The following is a 14,682-nucleotide window of genomic DNA, read 5'->3' on the forward strand; positions in this document are numbered from 1 at the left end:
CGAAAGCACTCAACTTTTAAATAAAATGAGGTTGTTCATGTCCCACATTTGCAGTTTTTTTCTGTTTGAAAGTTTATCAAAATTAATAGCTCTCTTGGTGACTGCTTTGCTTAATAATTCTGGACAAATACAAAAATAGTAGTGGAGGGGGACAAAGATCAAAACTGGGGACACATTTTAAATATTGTTTTTGTCCATTTACAAGTTAGCAGAACAGCAGGATATGCATAAACATTAATTTTCTGATCAATAGGAAGTATGAAACTCTAATTTTTGACCTTACTGAATGACTGTAATCCTCCATGATTTACCAGGCAATCAAATATTTTCCAAGGGGCATCAGTACTGGATTTATGAAATAAGCCTTTTTTTCTGAGACATAATTTATATACTATCCAGAAAGACAGATTTGTTTTATATCTTCTGTTGTTTTTTACCATTGAGTTCTACTTACATCTTTATTCCCAAATGTTATACCTAACACATAAATTTAATTCACTGTAAAATATGGTAAGACAAGTCCTGCTGACTGTAAAGCTGTGCTCAACCACAAACCAAGTAGTATGAACAAAATGTGTAGCACAGCACCACAGCAAACCAATAAAAAGGAGATGGCAAAGAGCAGTGTAAAATCCAAATAGACTTTTAGGTATGGTCTGAAGAAGTGATTTTATTGTGAAAGCACTCACCTGTGTCCGAATAAAAGTCTATTTGGATTTTACACTGCTCCTTGCCATCTGCTTTATATTGGTTTGCTGTGGTGCTGTGTTCTACATTTTTGTTCATATTACAGTAAAATATATACCCCCTATCATTACTACAGTACTTTTCTCTTTATTTAAAGCCATCCCTATTACCTCTAGATGCTCATTAGTACAAACTATTACTTATTTTATCTAAATTTTGTGTTTTTACAATTATGTCATCTGCATATGTTAACAAAACTGGAATTCTTAACCATTCAGGTGTTATATACTCTGCCACATTCATTTTGTAATTTATTTCACATATATCACATTCACAACTAATGAAAAGAGTATACAACTGATTGGATATCCCTATCTTATACTACTCTTCGTATAAACCTCTTTGCTTAACCAACCATTTACAAGTATTTTTACTTTATTATTGCTATACACTGACATACATAGTTTCCTAACTTTCTCACTTATGTTCATTGTTACCCATAGGATTTCTTGTCCATTTGTGTCAAATTCCTTATTAAGGTTTCCTATCATGATTTTTGCTTCTTTTCTATTCATAATGTCATCCACAATTTCTTTAACTATCATTAATAATTCTTGACAACACTTCCCCTTTATGCTACATATATATATATATATATATATATATATATATATATATATATATATATATATATATATATATATATATGGTTCCCATTCAGAAGCCTGAAACATCATAAGCCTGAAAATCAAAATCCTGAAACCAAAAGACTTTAAATTCAGAATCCTGAAAACTCAAAATCCTGAAAGCCCAAAATCCTGAAAGCCCAAAATCCTGAAAACACAAATAATGCTAATATGTCACTATAAAGACACTAATATCTACCAACTGACCCTGACCCTAACCCTAACCCTAAGGTCCGTCACTATCGCACACTCTCCTGACCCGCGCCCTAAACCTAACTCACTTAAACCGCCCCTAACCCCAATATTTGTCACTATTGCATACATGCCTAACCTGCGCCCTAACCCTAACTCACTTAAACCGGGCCTAACCCTAAAATAAAACCAACCGCACACTTACCTGACCCCAACGCATGACCTAACACCACAGGGCTAACAATAGCAAAGCCACAATGACATCAGTATGTCTATTTTGTGTTTTCAGGATTTTGAGTTTCAGGATTTTGGTCTTTCAGGATTTTGGGCTTTCAGGATTTTGAGTTTTCAGGATTCTGAATTTTCAGGCTTTTGGTTTCAGGATTTTGATTTTCAGGCTTATGATGTTTCAGGCTTCTGAATGGGAACCATATATATATATATATATATATATATATATATCTATGGGTTACCTTCATTTCATTGAAAGCTCATTTGACTGAGACCAAATGATTGAAACTTAATTTCACTGACACTTCATTTCACTGACAGTTAATACTGACAGTGTCTAGAGCACTGTAAGGCAAGTAAAAGGAATGTGTCCTTTTCCCCACTGTAGTGCGACCCTGGAGTTATTATATATATATAGTTAGGGTGTGTGTGTTATATTCTCTGCTTTTGGTTTTATATTGTTTAGTAAAACCAAAGTAAGTGGGGGGGCTACACCCCCCACACTCCCTAACTATATATACTAACTCCAGGGTCGCACTGCACTGGGGAAAAGGACATATTCCTTTTACTTACCTTACAGTGTTCTAGACACTGGCAGTACTAATTGTCAGTCAAATGAACTGTCAGTGAAATGAAGTGTCAGTGAAATGAAGTTTCAGTCATTTGGTCCGACTAAAATGTTTGTCAGTAAAATGAGCTTTCATTGAAATGAAGGTAACCCATATATATATATATATATATATATATATATATTTATAAAAAACATATATATATATATATATATATATATATATATATATATATTTATATATATATATATATAACACCTATATATATATATATATATATATATATATATATATATATATATATATATATATATATATATATATATATATATATATATATATATATATATAGCATTTTCCATAATATTTTCCATTTTAGTTTTAAATCTCTTTTGTATTATTTTCATAAAAATCTTATGATCATTATTATTCAATACTATCGGTCTCCAGTTTTTTAATTGTATTTTATCTTCCTTTCTCCATATGAATTTAGGTATTCCACTACACAATTCCTTATACATAAAACCTTCATTTAACTATTCATTCAAAATCTTTAAAAAATATTTTTTGCCAATCCCTTGAATTATTATACATTTCATATGCGATTTCATCTGGTCATGCAGCCAAATCTATATTTACTTGTCTTAAAACTGTACCTAGCTCATTTAATGAAATCTCCTTTTCCAACTCTTTATTCTCTTTTTCTGGTAACTTTTTTACTTTCCATGTTTTTTTCACTACCTTCTTTTCCTTACATATTTCTTGTACATATTGTACTATACTATTCATATTCTTTTCCTGAGTTCCTCCTAGTTCTCCTTTTACATTTTATTTCTCTCATTACACTGACATCTTCCTTTACTAATTTACTTAATTAACTAGATATGTTTTTTCTTGTAAAAATATCCTTACTTATATAACAATTATTGTAATTTTTTATTTTTTTCATATATCTTCTTTTTCTTTGTCAAAGTACTTTCTGCCATTATGTTCTAAATCTTCCAATGCATCATTATATGTTCTTTTATATTTTTCTTTCTCTACTGTTTTTCATATCATATTGCTACTGTATGTACTCATAGCAATATGTTTCCATAACTGAATTACTAATCCCCTTCCTTCTTCATTCCTTGCTTTCTCATTTAGTCCTTATTTATTCCTTCGCCTATTTGTATATATTCCTTGTTTCCCTTTATTTATAGCCATACTGCAAGATGTAAAATCTCACAGGGTCGCACCAAGTAGATTATGTGGGGCTCCTTAACAAACATGATGATATCTGTAGGGTTCCCCTACCACAAAAAAAGTGTTGCAAGTCTCTGTTCTGTATGGTGATAAGTGATATGTTCCCATTTGGTGGAGGTGAAAGTTATGAATGCAAATAGACTAAAATGGCAGTTGATATCTTACTGTCTGCCTCTATGTGGCAAAGACAAGCATAGCAGAGAGGCAAAATATTGTACCATCTGAATAGCCATAATGACAGAAGCTTAATGTTATTTCACATTCATGGATAATGGAATGATTGTGCATGTACAAGAATTACCCAACACTGATCAGTTTATCCAGAAAAGAAGAAGATACCAGACCACAGCCAAATCGATCATAAAATTTATTGCACAGAAGATAAAAACCAGGTTAGCGCTTTCACAGCCTCAAAGTTGTTTCATCAGACAATACATTCATCCAACTGCCTCTGTTTTAAACTAATTACAGCCAGTGCACAAGCATCTCCAATTAAGCACATAGTTATATTTAAAGCAATAGCACTGTTACTAACACATTTTAAAAATACTCATTCTAAAAATGTATGTACACTAATGTTAACATTTATATGATTGAGTCATATATAAAAAGCTGTATACATGTAACAAAAAACACGTATGTGCAGCCTTAACAATTTAAATAAACAATTTAATATTTATAACAGATTGATCACCTTCTAAGCAGTCTGTTGGATAAAATGGGCTGAATAGAGATTTTATCATTTAATCCCCTGCCCATAGTGGCCCTCATCCTTATTATCCACTTTAATTCCTTAGTTTCCACCATATTCCTAATGACACCCCCCCATTACCTATATACACTTTCTCTATCACCAAAAACTTAAATATATGTTGTGTTCCCATTTCCATCACATGTTTTGCAAGGGCATTCATTTTTGCTTGTCTAGATATATCATAAAGATATTCTCTTATGCGGTCTCTGAACCTACGAGTAGTCATGCCCACATTAAATGACTGTCAGATGACACAGTAAGGCAGATACACAATGTTAGTAGTGCTACAATCTGCTTTAAGCCTAAAACTAAGTTCTTTCCTGGTAGCCGGTTGAACAAAATTCCCACTGTTATCAATAGTATGACAGTAATTGCACATATTACAGGGAAATGTGCCATATTCAATGCCATGTTCTGGGTTGATGTTGATATAAGTAGGTCATAACTCAATCATATAAATGCTAACATTAGTGTACATACATTTTTAGAATGAGTATTTTTAAAATGTGTTAGTAACAGTGCTATTGCTTTAAATATAACTATGTGCTTAATTGAAGATGCGTGTGCACTGGCTGTAATTAGTTTAAAATAGAGGCAGTTGGATGAATGTATTGTCTGATGAAGCAGCTTTGAGGCTGTGAAAGAGCTAACCTGGTTTTTATCTTCTGTGCAATAAATTTTATGATCGATTTGGCTGTGTTCTGGTACTTTCTTCTTTTTTGGATATTGCTGACAGTTTGTGGAGAAGGACCGTTTACCTACACCACCTGTATTTTGTTTTCTGCTTACTGATCAGTTTACATTGCAAAGACTATGAAACAGTGGCAAACTACTTTGTAGCTAAGCAACAAAAAAATGAAAATTATTATCCCGCGAGTAAATATCTAAAGAAGGACATTCCATGGTCATTCTTCTTCACTGTTGCTGTTTTGTCTTGCTCTTAACCCATTGAACTATTTACTTAATAAATCAAGCTTGTTATAGTTTAACTCCCAGAAACTAACCTGTTTAAAGACATTTCATCTACTTTTTTATGGATGATTTAAAACTATATAGTTCATCAAACGAGGATCTGAAAGTGCAACTACAAATGGATATAACTTTGTTAGATGACAAAACAATAACATTTTGTCTTGATAAAGATGCAAAAACATTATTTATAAAAAGTAAGGCTGCAGGACTAAGGAAATATCAACCTGGGCTGCAATGTAATATAAAGGAACTTGTGCTGGAGGGATTGTATAAATATTTGGGAATAGATGAAGGGGGTGAGCAATCAAATGTGAATACATCAGAATTAAAGCTTAGTAAGGAATACTTCAGAAAACTGAACCGAGTATTGAGAATTGCATTGACATCCATGAATAAAGTCCAACTATAAATCAATTTGCTCTTCTTGTTCTAACTTACAACTTAGCCATGTTTCAATTGATAAGGATTGTTGTGAGAATAAAACAGGTAAATGCTTCATTCATATTAAATTATATATAAAAAACAGTGCATACGAAGATTATATATCCCCTCACTCTGAAAAAGATATGGGCCTCCTTGAAATTGACTGCATACATATTTGCTGACCTCATCAGAGCCAATCATAGAGCAAGTTCTAAAGCATGAAGAGAAGTCTAAGATGACATCTACTCTTAGTTTAGCAGAAGCATTTCTGAAGAAAGCAGGACTGTAGTATCACACCTAAAGTATGCATAAAAAGGGCAGCAACTGAATGAACTGGAAAACAAAAGAAAGAATATAAAGAAAAGGACCAGAAGAAAATGAAAGAAAAGTGGAAAGACCACAAATATACCAGAAAGCATAGAGATTTTCTGGAACAACTTAATGTTGACCAAGATATGACACAGAAATGGTTAAGGAGAGGTAAACTGAAAACAAAATCTGAAACGTCAATAATGGCAACCTAAGATAGTGGGCTACATAAACTTTTGTTTACAACAGTCCATTGACAAAGTGGAAGAAACAGCTAAATGCAGATTTTGTAAAACAAAACTGGAAACAATTACACATCTCATTGTTGGGTGTGATACACGGGTCTATATTAAAATGTCGAAGTCTGACAATATCGAATATGATATTGTCGACACAAGAAACCGAAAGTGCACTACATCGAATGTTTAAACGGAAAATCTCTGTAGGGGGAGATTTCCATTTACTTCAATGTAGTGCATTCTCGGAGTTGGTATATTTAAGTAGGGGGGTGTGGAGGGTGCAGGGAGGCTTGCCCCCCTGCCTACACACTATTTATTTATTTTTTTTAATTCAGTAATTTTTTTTTTGTTTTCGATGGTTTAAGACTTTGATCATTAAAGTTTGATCTTTAGTGATTTGAAGTTTTAAACCTTTGAGAGTATAATATAGACCCGTGATACACTCAAGGCTGAGGGTCTGTATGCAGAAATGCACAATAATGTGGCAAGACTGTTTCACCAGGGATTGTCTAAACACTACAATATAACATTGATCATTGAAATTGTTACCCAGCAAATACATTGTTTTATATACAGGAGGAAAAAGTGTTAAGACACCAGAATTTGCAAGCAGAAACAAGAGCAATGTGGAAGAAAGATTCCCAGACAGTTCCAATAGCAGTAGGAAAAGCAGGAATGATAAAAAAAATAGTTTAAAATTGTCCTTAAATATGCTATCAATACATGTAACCCAATATGAACTTCAGGAGGAGGAAATTCTGGGCACACGGCAAGTACTGGCAAACATCAGACTGAAGAAATATTAATTTCAGGAACTTTTTGTCCTGATTTAAAAATGAGGTCCGTTCCTAGCAATGTGTATAAAAACTAAGCATTTAGAGTCATTAAACAATGAGAAGTTGTTGAAACTTGAGTTTTATGGGTCCAGCCAAGTGCTTGCCAGTCAAGTATACATTTTGGACAGATGTTTTACAATCCTTAGACTTTGCATTTTCTGTGCAGAAGTCACATAGTCATTTGTGATATGAGACTTTGATGTCTCTTGAAAGTGTGTCTTTGCTTTTTGTAGTGTTTTGCTGGCATTTAATACTAAACATAATCAGAAGCATAGCTACTGGGGTGGGGGTGAAGGGGGAAGGAGCCCTAGGTACAAAGTGTTGACAGGTACAATCGGGAGATGCCAATTGATAGGAAGTACACTATTGATATTCAGTTTTGTACCAACTTCAACTTGGAGTTGAAGACGTTGAGCAGCATGGAAAACTGAAGAAAATGGACCTGGCTGTATAACAAAGGAATGACAAGTAGTATTTTTTGTTTGTTTGATTTATTATTATTATTATTATTATTATTATTATTATTATTATTATTATTATTATTATTATTATTATTATTACCACAGTGGTTCAGCGGTTAGTGTTGCCGCCTCACAGCCAGAGGTTCTCTGGTTTGATCCTCAGCCAGGGTGTCTTCTGTGTGGAGTCTGCATGTCTTTTCTATGGTCGCATGGGTTTCCTCCAGGTGCTCTGGTTTCCTCCCAAAGACATACTGTAGGTGGATTGGACACTCTCAATTGGCCCTAGGCATGAGTGTGTGTGCCTTCTGTGGAAGGTTGAGTCCGAGCTGGCAACTCGACACCATAAAAACTCCACTGTCAATCATGAGTGGACAGGTGATCCACTGTGGTGACCCCTAACTGGGGAAAAGAAGAATTATTATTATTATTTTGCTCCTCAACTCATAGTACAGGTCACTAGATGGAATGGCATAGGTGTTCCTTGAGCTCTGAACATAATATAAACTTTGGAGTAATTGTCGGTTCAGAATTCATCATTATTGTGAACCAAAATTCTTCTATTGCAGTTAAAGACAGTCCTTGTCACTAAGGATAATATAAAATGTTCACTACATAGACACTTTGATTAGGTTTACAGTACTAACACTATATTTATTCTTTTTGGCCTTTCACACTCTTTGACACATTTGTACCCCACATGGGGTAAATCCACATTACCTGCTGGGGCAAAAGAAAGACCAAGACAATCCAGCACACTTGGGTGATTTGGATTATTTTTTGTACTATTTATTTCACTGCATGCCTGGCATGTAGTGATGTGAATATAGATCTGTATCCATGGACAAAGTAAAAATGCATTTCTTCATTGCATATAGTAAATATGAAGTTCATGGTCTGCAACACATTTCATAACCCCCTCCAGAAATTTCCTTTCCCCCTCCTGCAATAGACTATCAAGCAAAATGCCACATACTCTCAATAACCCCCTCTGACTTCTCTGGGACTGTGTCATGTTCGGCTTTCTATCTCTGTGTACCATGGTTCCATCCTTAAAAGGAGTTGGGCAGAGTTGGATTCTGGACATGTAGGGGATAATATTAAGCAGAACATTTTTGTTGAAATCAAAAACATTCATTCATGCATTTGAAGTTTGTGGGGAACAGAGATATAATACATTGAATTGCACTCCTAAATGTGCAAACTTTTCTCATATGGAACACTTTTTTTTTTCATTTATGAGCCCTCATCTAAAAAAGGGCTTTATCCCAGTCAGACTTTGCTACAGTTTAAAGAAGAGTGGAAGAGAGGATCTTTTTTCATTTCATTTCATTTGTTGTCATATTCAACCTGCAATAAATTACATGTGTTATCAAGCAAGCGAAGCCCTGGATTTCTAGACTGATCACAACTCTTAATACAAGGATGAACTTTGTTTTGTTTCTAATTTGGAAGATGTATTTTGTCAAAGTGTAGGCTGCCTAATACATGGACGTTTTTAAACCTCAGTTTCCTGAAAGATGTATGGCTAGCTAGACATGCAGCAGGCTTGAGCAAATTGCATTTAAAAAGACTGCACTGCAGTTGTTCATTCTCACTCAGGTCTGTTGAACACTGACAAGAGACACTAGCATATTATATTATGAAGGGGCAAAAACATTAGTCTTTCTGAAGATGTTTTTGCTGTAAGCAAGCAGTTAACATTGCAGGGACATTTGCCCAGCTTGTCTTGGATTCCCTTTATTTTACTGCTAAAAAGAGATGGCACTCTATGATTTGCTCATAAAGTCTCTCATATGATAGACTGAAAAAAAGTTTGCATTTGGCTGATTGTGGTGGCCCTGCGGTAGCGTTGTCGCCTCACAGTAAGACGTTGTCCTGTTTGATTCTCAGCTAAAGCGTCTTCTGTGTGGAGACATGTGTGAATGGGCATACCTTCATTGAAGGTTGTGCATCAGGGCTGGCAACACGTCACGTAAAAATCTACTGCCAATCATTAGTGGACCGGAGTTTCGCTGTGGCGACCCCTAACCGGGAAAAGCTGAAAGACACAACAACGTACTGACCGTCCAGTAAAAGGTAACAAGCTGCAGTTGATATGACTGGTTAAATGCGATATATTTTGCAGGTAAGCACATATGGCGACTTACATTTGTGAATTTTGTGAACAGGTAACAAGACCCTGTACTAACTGAAAGAAACAGGTTAAGTTGAAGGGAAACACTGGAGGCTTCACTTTCTTGACTTGTTTCAAGGTCACATCTTTGGTGAAGCCCCAAAGAAGGTGAATTTCAGGGTAATGTGCTTTCTTTTCTACCTTTTCATTTACTTCCTGGATGAAACATAGGTTTGTTCTTATTCCTTGTTTCTTAGTTTATAATCTCTAATGGAAAAGGTTTGAAAAGTTGTAATTACAGTAGGTCTTCCTATGCCATTCTTCTGACTCCTTACCCATACATGCATACAACACTACAACCAGTTCTCTAAAAATCCTTTCACTAATTTTCAACAAATTAGGGACCATATATACCATAAAAGACTAAGAAGTGACATTTTACCTCTCTCTCCCTTTTGCCATAGCATTTTGTCAGAAATAAAGTATGCATGTATGTATATATGTATTTATTTATGTTTCTTTCTTTCATATTTACATGGAAAGTCTGACTGGGACAAAACCCTTTTTCAGTCGAGGCCAGGGGAGAAAATCTCATTTAGGAACAGTTTTGACATGTACATAAAATACAGCTACATTATATCAGAAGGAACAATAAACAGAGGTAGGTGTACATACATGAGAGAAAAGTTTTACAGTAGTTTACATAATCATTTAAGTATATACAACATTGAACATTTGTTAGAAATAGACATGGGCTTGTTATAACAAAGACAGAAAGAGAGAGAGATAACATTGCAAAAGATGTAATATTACCTACAATTTCTAGCAATTCAAATAGCGATGAGCTGAGACAATTTAACCAAGGAAATATTCCAATGAATATTCAAGGTGGTTGACAATGAAATGTAGTATGATATGTTAGTAGTAGAGCAACTATGAGTGTATCATTATATTTAAGCCTGAGAAGTAAAGTAATTAGGAAAGTGAACATGGTTGGGGCTACTTGAATTGTTGTAAGGAGTATTAATTATAGATAGAGAAGAGATAGAGTGATGAAACTGTGATGGGGGTCAGTGAGATAGTGGTACATTAAACATTTTCATGACCAACACGTAACAGTAACAAAATGTTCCGGCCCAAACACAGTTGACAGTAAAGAAGTACATAAAGATGTTTTTCCAATTTTAAATGCAATTGAACAGCCAGGCATTTGACTTGTGCATTCACCCATGAGGAAATATATGATGATTGAGAAGATCTTTTCATGTGTGAATTATTGACCTTCATGAGTCTTTTCCCTGCAAGTTCCCTTGCATTTCATATGTAACGAGAAACTATTAGCTGACTACAGTGGCTCTGTGGAGGAATAAATAACTGAATGTGGGCTAAGCAGCCCAAGTTTGACTAGCATCTTGGGAAGTTGATGGTCAGGCAGGGGAGGATGAGCATGCCCATCCTGGTGGGTGTAAGGGGAAGGGCAGGATGCACACAGGCACAATTCATTGGAGGAAGGGCTATGTCACAGTAGGTATTGTTGTGAGTAGGCATTTAGCTCAGCAAGTCACTGACTGGAGGTAACCCTCAGTGAGAGAACACGAGCATATCCTCAAAGGAAAAGGGCATTGTGAGTTTACATGGTGATGCAGCTAGCCCATCCCCCCACCCAAGGCTGAATTAGGGATTCAGTCATATATTGTCATTGACACAATGCCAGCATGAGCAGAAAATTCTCAAAATATGCCTGAATTATGGTCCCTTCGGATGGCTGTCTTCTTAGAGGATCTGTGGTCTCTCCACTGTTAGGAAATGAATAGCTTCAAGTCTGTTAGGGGAGGCCTTGACAATTAACAAAGAGAAAAAAACGCACCTAGAAAAAAAAACAGCTGTTGCATTAGTTTTTCTCGTGCGATTTTAATTTTTTCAGAGCTTGAAAAAACATTTGTATTTGTTGTGTAGAAGTACTTCTATTCATACTAAAGCCTATGTCAGTTAAACTTACATTGCAATTTAAATATATACCTTATGTGGCCATTTTATTATAAAAGGCTTTGTAAACTTTCTATTAGGGATAATCCTATATAATTCTACTGTATTTCTTGGTTGCATTAATAACTGAATAGTGCTGAGGAATGTACATGCACTATACTGGACAGAGCCTCACACTTGCACTGTGGTGCATATATGGAAGTCTATCAAAGCACCTCACACTTACCTCTAAGCTGACATTATTGGGTATAAACTTTAAACTTCAGTTATCTTTTTGGAGATGATGAGCAGGGAAAATATCATTTTACAAAAGTTTTCTTTTAAAATAAGATAGCACATCACTGGCAGATGTATACAGTTTTCTGATTTCACTTGATCTGAAATCACCCATCTGAAATAGCATGATCATATGACAGTTGGCAACTGTTTCCTTCTGTCCACTGTTGTGCAAATATTTTTAGAGATCTGGTGGTCTGGGAAGTGCTGGAAGATTTGGCCCTTCCCACAAATATGTTTATATCTTTTTGCAGTTGCATTTTTATTTTTGGCAGTCTCTCTCAATGTTACAATAGTTTGCTTATCTGCACTTTTGTAGTTTTGCACTTTATTCAGTGATGCGCAATCTCAGTTTTAATATATTTAGAAATGTGAAGGTTGTAAAACTATGTTTTTCTCTTTTTCTTCATTTTAAATTCAAAAGGTGCAGTTTTTTTAATAGATCTTGCTTGTAGGTCCTGCAGTTAAATATCATATACTTTATATGAACCAAAACTAAAGTTGGTAAATGAGACTGTGAAGAAGATACTCTGAGATAGTGTGTCAGAATTTTGTCACTAGCATTTCATTTTGTGGCTTAATCTGTGCTTTATTTTAGCTTAATTGAGTTGAATGTGCATTAAAGAGATTGTTTTGAACATATATTTGTCTGTGTGTTTGTGTTCACTTGTAGGTGTATTTTAATCTGTTCTTTATGAAAAAATAAACTTTTTATTGTTCCCTAACTCAATAACATGCTATAAACAACTTTAAATGATATGAAGGAATCCTAACATGTCCCTTTTGAAATCCCTTAGTGTGTAGCTTGCCTGAGAATATTATATGAAATCTGATAGTCTAACATGGGTATTTTGGTATGAATCTTTAATACAAATGCCTGGAGTTCATCAATCAGCATTAAACTATGATACTAATAGTGCTATCGACTTACTATAGTCTTGATTGATTTTATCATTTTGTTTCTGCTGAATGATTTTTTCCTTTCTAACATTTCCATTAAAATACTGTGCAGAAGCAAGACGTCCTAAACCAAGTAAGTATAACATACTGCTTATTACTTATAACATACTGCTTATTACTTATAACATATTGCTTATTACTTATAACATACTGCTTATTACTTATACTGCTTATTACTTATAACACACTGCTTATTACTTAAGCATTTGCATGGCTTATCAAAATGCATGATAGTTGCTAATACATGCACAAATAATATCCTTTGTTAGGTGACCTCAACCAGTAGCCCTAAATGCTTTCCCCTCCTTCCATTTGTAATTGTACAGCATATGTGGTGGTGATGTTCAATTTCCATTTTTATTTCTGTGCTAATTATATTACTTCATTATACAATGTGAAGCTCTTTTGATGGGTATTCATCTCTTGAAACCTGCTTTCACTTTGCATGTTTACATGTTGACTTGTACCTACTAATTTTTCTCTGTGTCAGATTTCCGCTACTTCAGTTAATCACATCTTAGTCCTTTTCATTTGGTGTCGTGTACTCTAAATCATCTGCTAATGAATTCAGCTAACTGCTTGGTGATTTTTACATATTCTATCATTTACTCATCTTTATTTAATTAATTTTGGTGTATAGCTTAAATTAATGATTGAGCACAGTATGCATAACTCTGAACTGTACCTGATTTTCGGAGAAATCCCTGATTTGGCTCAAATTTTAGGTCTGTCCCTCTTAATCTCTCTTACAACTGGTGACTGTTGGAGAAAAGCTGATGAACTGCACTTAATAGTAATTACAGACAGAGAGTTCTTTTAGTTTAGAAAATGTATATTAATCCATTCTCTTATTCTGTCAATGTCTCAAGTTAATATTTTAAAAGTGTCCCTGACTGTGTCCTGATTATTTTTGGATGTGTTCCTGATTCTGTTGAGATTTGTCCCTGACTGGTTGAGAGCTATGATGAGTATGTATGGGAATGCAGTTTAGTCATCTGTTACTTAAATGCAGCTCCCAATTCTTTTTCCTTCAGTAATCACGAATAAAGCTTCTACTGGACTGTAAGAAAGTAAATGAAAGAACACTATTTCTGTCTTCTCTTAAGAATAATAATGTGTCAATGCAGTGCATAATTTATTAAATGTGCATATATTTAGTTTTTCATTGATAATAGAACTGTGGTTGAACACTCCATTCTATGAACAGAATTTTGCTAGCATTACCAATTTCGTGTCTGTAGAAGGCTAAGCAGTATTCAAGCTCAAGGGCAGTATTTCATCTTAGGTTGCACTTAATGGGAGGGGGCACATAAATTCCACTAGGCTTACAGTAAACAAGGAGTTAGCATTTCTGAATCAAAGATCTTCATAACCCTCTTAGGTATCTGTCTGTTATTTCTTCTCTGAAGAGCTGTATGCCCTCCCTATTTCTGTTTGCATTTTGATGGGTGTTCCAGTTTCCTTCTATATCCCAAAGACATGGTTTCAGGTAAGCTTGTTGTCTTCTAAATTGTCCATATGTGCATATTCTTTGTGTGTGCGTGTGTGTGTGTGTGTGTGTGTGTGTGTGTGTGTGTGTGTGTGTGTGTGTGTGTGTGTGTGTGTGTGTGTGTGTGTGTGTGTGTGTGTATGTGTGTCTCTTGTGATAGACTGGCATCCTGTCAAGTACTAGTTTCTCTGACTTATGTTCAATACTTCCCATGAATGGATGTGGCTTCCTATGAACCTAAATTAGGTAAAGTG

General features: G+C 34.8%; 1 protein-coding gene across 3 annotated transcripts in view; it reads left to right on the plus strand.

The window, feature by feature from the left end:
• LOC122792986 (diacylglycerol kinase beta-like) overlaps positions 1-14,682 on the plus strand; it is a 4,078,579-nt gene that overhangs the window by 1,311,349 nt on the left and 2,752,548 nt on the right. Inside the window, exon 1 of one of the 3 annotated variants that reach the window (XM_044060601.1) lies at positions 12,990-13,012. The exons of the other annotated variants lie outside the window; for them this stretch is intronic. The gene's annotated coding sequence lies outside the window, so the exon portion shown is untranslated. Of the gene's footprint in view, positions 1-12,989; positions 13,013-14,682 lie in introns of those variants that run through there. 3 annotated transcript variants of the gene reach the window in all.

The sequence above is a fragment of the Protopterus annectens genome, chromosome 2.part0, assembly GCF_019279795.1.
Source record: "Protopterus annectens isolate FY-2018-M chromosome 2.part0, PAN1.0, whole genome shotgun sequence".
Classification (NCBI taxonomy): Eukaryota; Metazoa; Chordata; order Ceratodontiformes; family Protopteridae; genus Protopterus; species Protopterus annectens.